Source organism: Varroa jacobsoni, unplaced genomic scaffold (genome assembly GCF_002532875.2).
Source record: "Varroa jacobsoni isolate VJ856 unplaced genomic scaffold, vjacob_1.0 scaffold_1214, whole genome shotgun sequence".
NCBI classification, from domain to species: Eukaryota; Metazoa; Arthropoda; class Arachnida; order Mesostigmata; family Varroidae; genus Varroa; species Varroa jacobsoni.
Window position 1 is genome coordinate 28,784 of NW_019214116.1, and position 7,529 is coordinate 36,312.

The following is a 7,529-nucleotide window of genomic DNA, read 5'->3' on the forward strand; positions in this document are numbered from 1 at the left end:
TGGTCCTGCTACTACGATCCTGCAAAATAATTACGCTGTACCGTGGGTTTCTGTTTCTCGACAGTAACGACCTTTTCCGATTCGTAGAAAAGCCGCACACAATCAACAACCTATCTCAACTAACTACTCAGGCCGATCTGCTATTATGCGCTGAACGATATTTACCTTGGCCACCTCCGCTATTAACCCTAATGACGGCAAAAAATTCGACCGTCAGAGGAATTGCCCCCGTTGGCTATCTTTGTGTTCACTTTATAGCTTACGTATTTAGGTAGACTTAGGTAGGATTTCAACGAGCGTAAGGCGCTCGTTTGTAGAAACGCTCGCCGTGATCGGAAATTCACATCCATATAGCTTATTGATTTTTTGCTTGCAATGGCCTTCTGAAGACGGTGCGATTCATCGGGTGGGGCTTTGAGTAAAAGCGTGGGCTTTACTTTAAATTTCTCGGAAACGTCACATTGAGGGTGGGATCATATTTTTCTCTAGACGAAAACGATTTTACTTGAATGTCAATTTTCGAGACAGCGCTAGCTACGTCACGGGCACGTTTTTATATAAATATTTGTTGTTGCTAAATGGCGTCTCGCCAACGATCGGCTGACGTTTCCATTACGTTAGCACTAACCAAAACTATAACGACACCAGAACGATAATAACAGAACAATTTTGTTATAGTCGCGCCCCATTTGACGCATCTATACGGAACCCGGGTTGAACTAGTGCAAGTCGCGATCGCTATACATAGGCGTACACGCATTGTATATCCAAGGCAGGTAGTTCTGTTGTCTTTGTCGTAAGCTATTGACCTAAAGCCGGTCGACTTGATTTTATATACGCTTATGCACACTTTTATCTTACGTCGCCAAGTTCTCATAATTGGCGTTACAGCAGAACGACATAGGCCTCATCAGCTGGGCCGAGTTCCCAATGCGACGCGCTCAGATACTACTAATGTTAACGGGCAGTGACGGTGGCTCGAGCGACAGCGTAAACGATGCTGGCCCGACGATTCATCTCGTAAATTGTAGTACTTTCAACGCACCATGAGGATGGCGGAACCCGCTCTAAGCAGGCACATTCATTTGCATTTCTTTTCTTGAGCCTTACGTTTGGCGACATTACATGATGGTCATACCTGTAGCTGTCTATCCCGTTCGCAGCGTCAACCTCACCCGCTTCGATTATTTTGGTTACCGTTCGTACGTAAATAAAAAGTGTCCAGCCACCGTAAAAAGACCGGTGGTGAATGACTACTTTATTTTTTCATCGGGCGGAACAGTAAGAGCTATATAATAGATATATGTCTTGGCTGTTCATGAACATGTCTGTGTGCTTGCTAGATATAAGTGTGCTGTGACTGAACATGTACATATATATATATTGGGACGAATTTTCCAGCTATGAATATCAAGTTAGTATCAAGCAGTTAGCCATTAACTTGATTAAACAATTACGACGGTATGATAATGCGGCGCGACTTGTAATTTTGTCGTCTGTTCGGCACCGTGAACGTGGTCGGTTAATTAGTATTGTTGAAAATGCCCTTCAACGCTCCCGTGAATTATTTCAAGTGGACTAGTCGTTAACGAAGGGTCTACGGACGATTAACTGGTTACTAGGTGTATATCTGCCTCTGTTCCGGTTTTCGAAGGCGAAATCGACAGATCGTGGCTATCTGGACCACTCTCAAACAAAGTTTAAGCCCATATAGCCGATATATATATATAGTCGTGTACTTTTCATCGTGATGAACGTCTCTGTTAAACAAAATAGGTTTCACTCTGTTATTATATCTATTTGTTACAAGAGGACAGATACGCTTTCGAGCTTTTTATGGTCATGTTCAGACACTAGGCTTGGGCAAAAATGTTTAAAGCTGTCACCTCTCTACAGGGTAGTTGTCATTGAGAACAGAGCCATGATATTTTGGGTTGTAGGCCGGAAGCCTATTTCAACAAACTCATAAACTTTATGAAAACATATACACGCGGAATTCATTAACAACGATAGAGCGGCCAGCGTAGTAAGTCACTTGTTGCCACTGAATAAAGGAGAACTGAAAAGCTCGATTCTCCTCGACGTTTGGCACGTATTTTCCGTGGCACTCCCATCTAGGCGTTCCAAGGGGCTTGTTGTCAACTGTGAGCGTCTATAGTGTCCTGCCTTCTATAGCGAAGGACGTAGTGCAATTGTATTTTTACAATATACGAACTGGAAAGGTCGCCAAGGGTCAGTACTCTGTCTCATATCGCTATAAATACGGCTGATACTATTCAAAAAAACGCATTGCTGACCTGTCTTGGGTAACATTGCGAGCAGTAGCGTCAAGATGAGTTGTGACCATGTTTCAGGGATCGTCGTTTACATTGATATTTTTAAATATGCCAGCGTATAAAAAAGGCCCTGAATCCAAGATGAGATCATATCCGAGCTTGGACTAGAAAATTGTTATAATAACATCAAAAAATGACTGACAAATGTGCGCCCGATAGCTAGAGAGTTGCTGAGCGTGAAATGGAGAAATCTGATCATTATCTTTGCTAATCAGAAATCAAGTGAGTAGATTTCCATCCTCGTAGCCGCTTCAACAAATATATATAGAGCATCATATGCTCTTAACTTAAAAGCTGGGTCTGCCCAATCGACTGCGCTGAAGTATTTTTCGTGGAATGATTTAGGTAAGTAGAGCTATTATTAGACTGATGTTTACTTAAATGTCCCATCATTTTTCACGAAATATCACTTGATGCTATACCATCAGTAGTGTCTAGCATTTTCCATCATATTTCCTAGCTACATTTAACATTGTAGTTCTAACTTGGAAAACTGTGTGTAGCAGAAACGTGAAAAAAGAAACGATGGTACTAGGTACGATACACAGCGTACCGCTTGATACCATCGTTTCGTTGTTTAAGCCTAACAGGAACATTATTTAGATTAGCTAGTCTTCGTGTTATACTCGAATGACAACTCGAAGGCCATCTGTAACTGCCACGATTCTTTCGCTAGCAATCGACTGTAATGGTACTGCACGAATTGCGTGACCATAAGAGAAACTAATTCAGTGCTGAATCAACAATTGTTGCTGTTCTACCTATCTAACTGGACTATATATGCACACATAAAGCTCCTGTCTTTTTAGATACTTGACTCCATGAAAACTAAGGGTTTTCTAGATCGCCTATTCCATCATTCTCTCTTATCTGTTCACTGTTTACAGCATCAGCCGCCGACCCATCACGAATGGCTTCGACCCATAGGATCGTTGTTGCCGTCATCACCGTCGCAAGCCCGGCGATCTCACAGTGACTAAGATATGAACGTCTGGCAAGCTATGTCCTACTTGGACATTGAAAAAAAACCGGATACTGCCGAACCAAAGCGTTACGCAAGCGATCTTGTAACCGCTCAGGATGACGCGGACAGATCCGACACGTCCACACGTTCGCGTTGCTCATTGATTGGCCTAAGAGAATAATATGAAACATCTGCTGCGTCCGCAGCATCGACATATTGCATATTGATTATCGCTGCAGGCGGGCTCTCTATTGATCCAGTTGGAAAACCAGTAGTCCATGTAAATCATGGCTCCAATGAACGAATTATACAGGTGCACCATGATCCGACATGTAATAGTTGCAATTGAGCACCATTCGGCACCAGGTACGATACCGTGGGCCGTAGATATCATGGGCAACCGTATAGACGGACGAGGGTCATGGATCCCATTTCTCGACTACAATATGATAACTGGCTCCGATTAGCGGATAAATAAAGATAATGAGATTGCCAATGTTGGCGTCGATGCCTAAAGCAATGGAGAATTATTTTTCCTATAAATTAACAGTATGTACAACGGTACTAGTCGCTCACTATGAAGCCGTCGTTAAATAAAGACAGAGATGGCAATTATAAACGTTGCCAAATCATGTCTTTCTTTTTTTTGGAGAAACTGCATTGTGCTATCGGATTTTCTCTATAAGCTTGTCCGGGACAGTTGTAAGGCATATAGGTATATCCTTCCTTAATGATACCGAGCAGCTTCTAGAGTTTCTGATCCTGAGTCAAGTACGAAATCAATCGAAACGAAATGTTGTTGTGGGCACTGTTTACTGGGGAGAAATAGGGTTAAGCTCCTTAAATTTGACTCAATTAGCGCCCACAACCGGAACCAACCGACGACTTATGACGCAGTAAACTTAAACATTTAAACTACATAATTATGATATGATCGTTTTTTTTTCATTTATGGCATCATCAACGTGCGCTATAGTATTCAGTGATTTGATTTAATCTAATAATAACAATGCATACATATTTGTTCGGAGGATTAAATTTAATAGAAAAAAAACCCGATCCTGTCCACGAGTTGGAGCCGACTGTGACGGCTCACCCGTAGTTATTTCGAAGTGAACAGAAGCGAAGCTAGTGCTAGAAAGCGGCGAGGACGATTTAATTAATACGACAATGGCATCGAGAAATAATTAGGTTTCGTTACTATAGTTATCAGGTATGTCGTCCCTGGATCGCTTTCTTGCAATATATTCTTATCATTAGCATAAGTCGTTGAACTGGGTTCATTACTGAGCCACTTCAGCTCTACTTTCGCTGGTGACTATGATAGATAAACGAATTTAGTAATCTCTTGGCCGGGTTGAAGGCCTCATCTGCGCTCGCCATCGTTCGAACCCCCTAGTCATCAGCCTATCGCCATCATTTATTTCTATTTCAGATCGATTTGTAATTCCAGCCAACTCAACCCACATACGACGAGTTTGTATAGGAAAGCACTGCGTATTTATGCTTGTACCCATTTAGCGGTGCGCTGTCCGCTGCCGTTATAAATACTGCCGTACACGCATTCGACTATTATCAGGTCGTCTCTAATCGGAGCTACAGCTACAGCTGCTGCTGGCGTTACGTTAGGCTATCGAGCGTCATGTACAGTTCCATTACCCATCGATGTAGCCTTGTATCCTGAAAGTCAGATATCGCTAGTTATGACAATAATGATTGTATCGGCCCTGGCGATGATGACAATGGTAGTGACAGACGACGGAGGGAGTCAGTCAGTCAGTCAGTCAGTCAGTCACCTGAACGAGTCGACGGACAAGTGCAAGGCGTATGCCATGCCGGAGAGAAACAGATTACTGTGTTCGCGGTATTAGACATTGCTTGAGAAACAGTTGCTATTACGCATGCTAATACTGTTAATAAATATGTATGAATGCTGGATGTTCAATTTCGTCGTTGAAGTGAATACCTTTGATGAAAAGGCTATACAGTCAAAGGCGTTAAATCTCTAGATCTTCAGCTTGTATCGATATTGGACAGGTGGACGTTAGACGCTAACGGGGGTTAGATAGTGATTTGCCTTGCTAGTTTTTCGTAATCTGTCTAAAAATGTTTTTCCAATTATTGTCCTTGGATTAAACCAGTGGGTGCGTTTCACGTCAGTCTTCAATTGTATGCATACGTAGAAGAATGCCATATCAGTTGTTAGCGAAACTATAGAATAACGTATGATCTTACTTTTACTTTTGTAGTAGAAGAGCAATTATAATCAGGTTGAGGGTTTTATTCGCCGCGTTCCGCTACTACATGGTACGACTCAGTTACCGGCTAAGCTATTAATGAGAGCTGTTCCCTCAATAAACTTATCGACGAAATTTTTTTTGTACGGCCAATGATTTCATTGACTTGATTGATTGAGTTAAAAGCGAAAACATTAATTTAATTAAGTGAAATTATAGGTCCTTAAAACGTATTTCGAAAACATATTATACAGACATCATACGGTTAACAGCTTGCGTCTCTTTTGAGCCGGAAAAATCGATAACGAAGTGTCATTCTATAATCTATTCATCATCATTCTATCATGCGAAGCTATCTATGTCGCGCTTGTATTATTCAGAAGGCCTTCGTTCGTGTAGTACATTGGCAGGTCAACCTACGACCAAAAGGTTTACTTCCACAATCAGCTATGTATTATCACGGCAGGTCAAGCATTCTGGGGGAGTTTTTTGCTTTTTCAAAAAAAATATTGTCATTTTTCGATCAGGTTTAACTTGAACGTGTGTAAGGGTCCTCGAAATCGAACACGCCGCCTGTATGGCGCTCTGAAAATTTTCGAGTGTCGTAACTATTAATAGATAGAAATTAATAGTCACTTTTGTCGTGTAGCGTTTGGCACAAGTCATAGTCCATTCATCACTACATTTTCGTCATCCTGTCAATTATAGAACAATGGCATAGTGTTGGATTGCACACTGTCGTCAGTCTAAGGTAGCTATCGATCGCCTCGTTTGCCCTATGCGGAATCGGTAGGTGTTTGTCAAATATGTTCCTTATTGATTTTGCCCACTATGGATTCTTCAACCCAGTCGTTGGTCGCAACTAGTTACGATAATAATGCGATAACCAGTCGTGGCCATTACGGAAATATCGGAGTTGTATTAGCCTAGTCGTCAAATGTTCCACCTATCCGAGTACTCCTGTAAGACGATAATATAGCTGGCTATTTATAATGCGTATCAAGACAACATATGCTCCCTATTGCCACAGCAGCAGCAACTATTTTGTACGCCGAGATATTGAACGTAACAAGGTAGAATACATGAAATGCGGGGATACGATTATATAGAACATGCCTTGCTAAACGTATAGGACGTGACAGAAGGCAAATACTATTAGATAATTTCAATACTGACTATATTTTCAATACTGGCCTATGACAGATGAATTTATTAGCCAAGGTTTAGGGCTTAGCCAAAACATGGCTCTCTGGCGTACACACACATACACACACACACGTTCTTTCTTGGTCCTAATTTTCGAGAAGGACAACTTTCCAAAGCGCACAGTCGTGGCGATCGCATTTTCTCGCTCTTTGCAAACGGCGCACAAACTCTCTATATGATAATTTCGTAGCGTTCCCATTTGGCCTATGAGTTTTTCCCTTTATCGGTCATACATTCACATGAAGTGATGTTTCGGTAGCCCAATGGACCAAAATCAATGTATTCTATAATTATAGTAGATCTCATTGCCGTTCCCACAAGGTGGCGCCACGCTGCAGAGCTGTTTCCCTTCAATGATACGAAATGCCCCATTGTTTCTGCTCTCCTTTGCATGTCTAGCAGCGATATGGTGCGGTTATTTTGTAACACTATCATTACATGTGTAGCAAATTCCGCCTTGCTCGGCCCTGTCAGCTCGTTTTTCTTCCTACAACGCATATTTCTGCCGCCTGTTTGGACGTGTCTATCGACTATCCAACAGTCGTGTCATGGAACCTGGCGTGCGGCGCCAATGTCTATGTAACTTTTTCCCTAAATACCTCCATGTGGTTAGCGTAGAGGCATCTGTCCTTTCGACTGACCGATGGTCTTCAGGCTTACGACATGTTGATGGTTCACTCGACCACGGTGAGCCGGTGCTGCTGATATTGGTGTAAAACTGACGGCTGTATCATTCGCCATCGGACCTATAGCGGAGTCGTCCGTTGAAAGAACGACCGTTATTAC

The 7,529-nt window shown here is 42.2% G+C and overlaps 1 protein-coding gene across 5 annotated transcripts in view; it reads right to left on the minus strand.

The window, feature by feature from the left end:
- LOC111267716 (uncharacterized) overlaps positions 1-7,529 on the minus strand; it is a 43,452-nt gene that overhangs the window by 20,426 nt on the left and 15,497 nt on the right. The gene's annotated exons all lie outside the window — the stretch shown is intronic.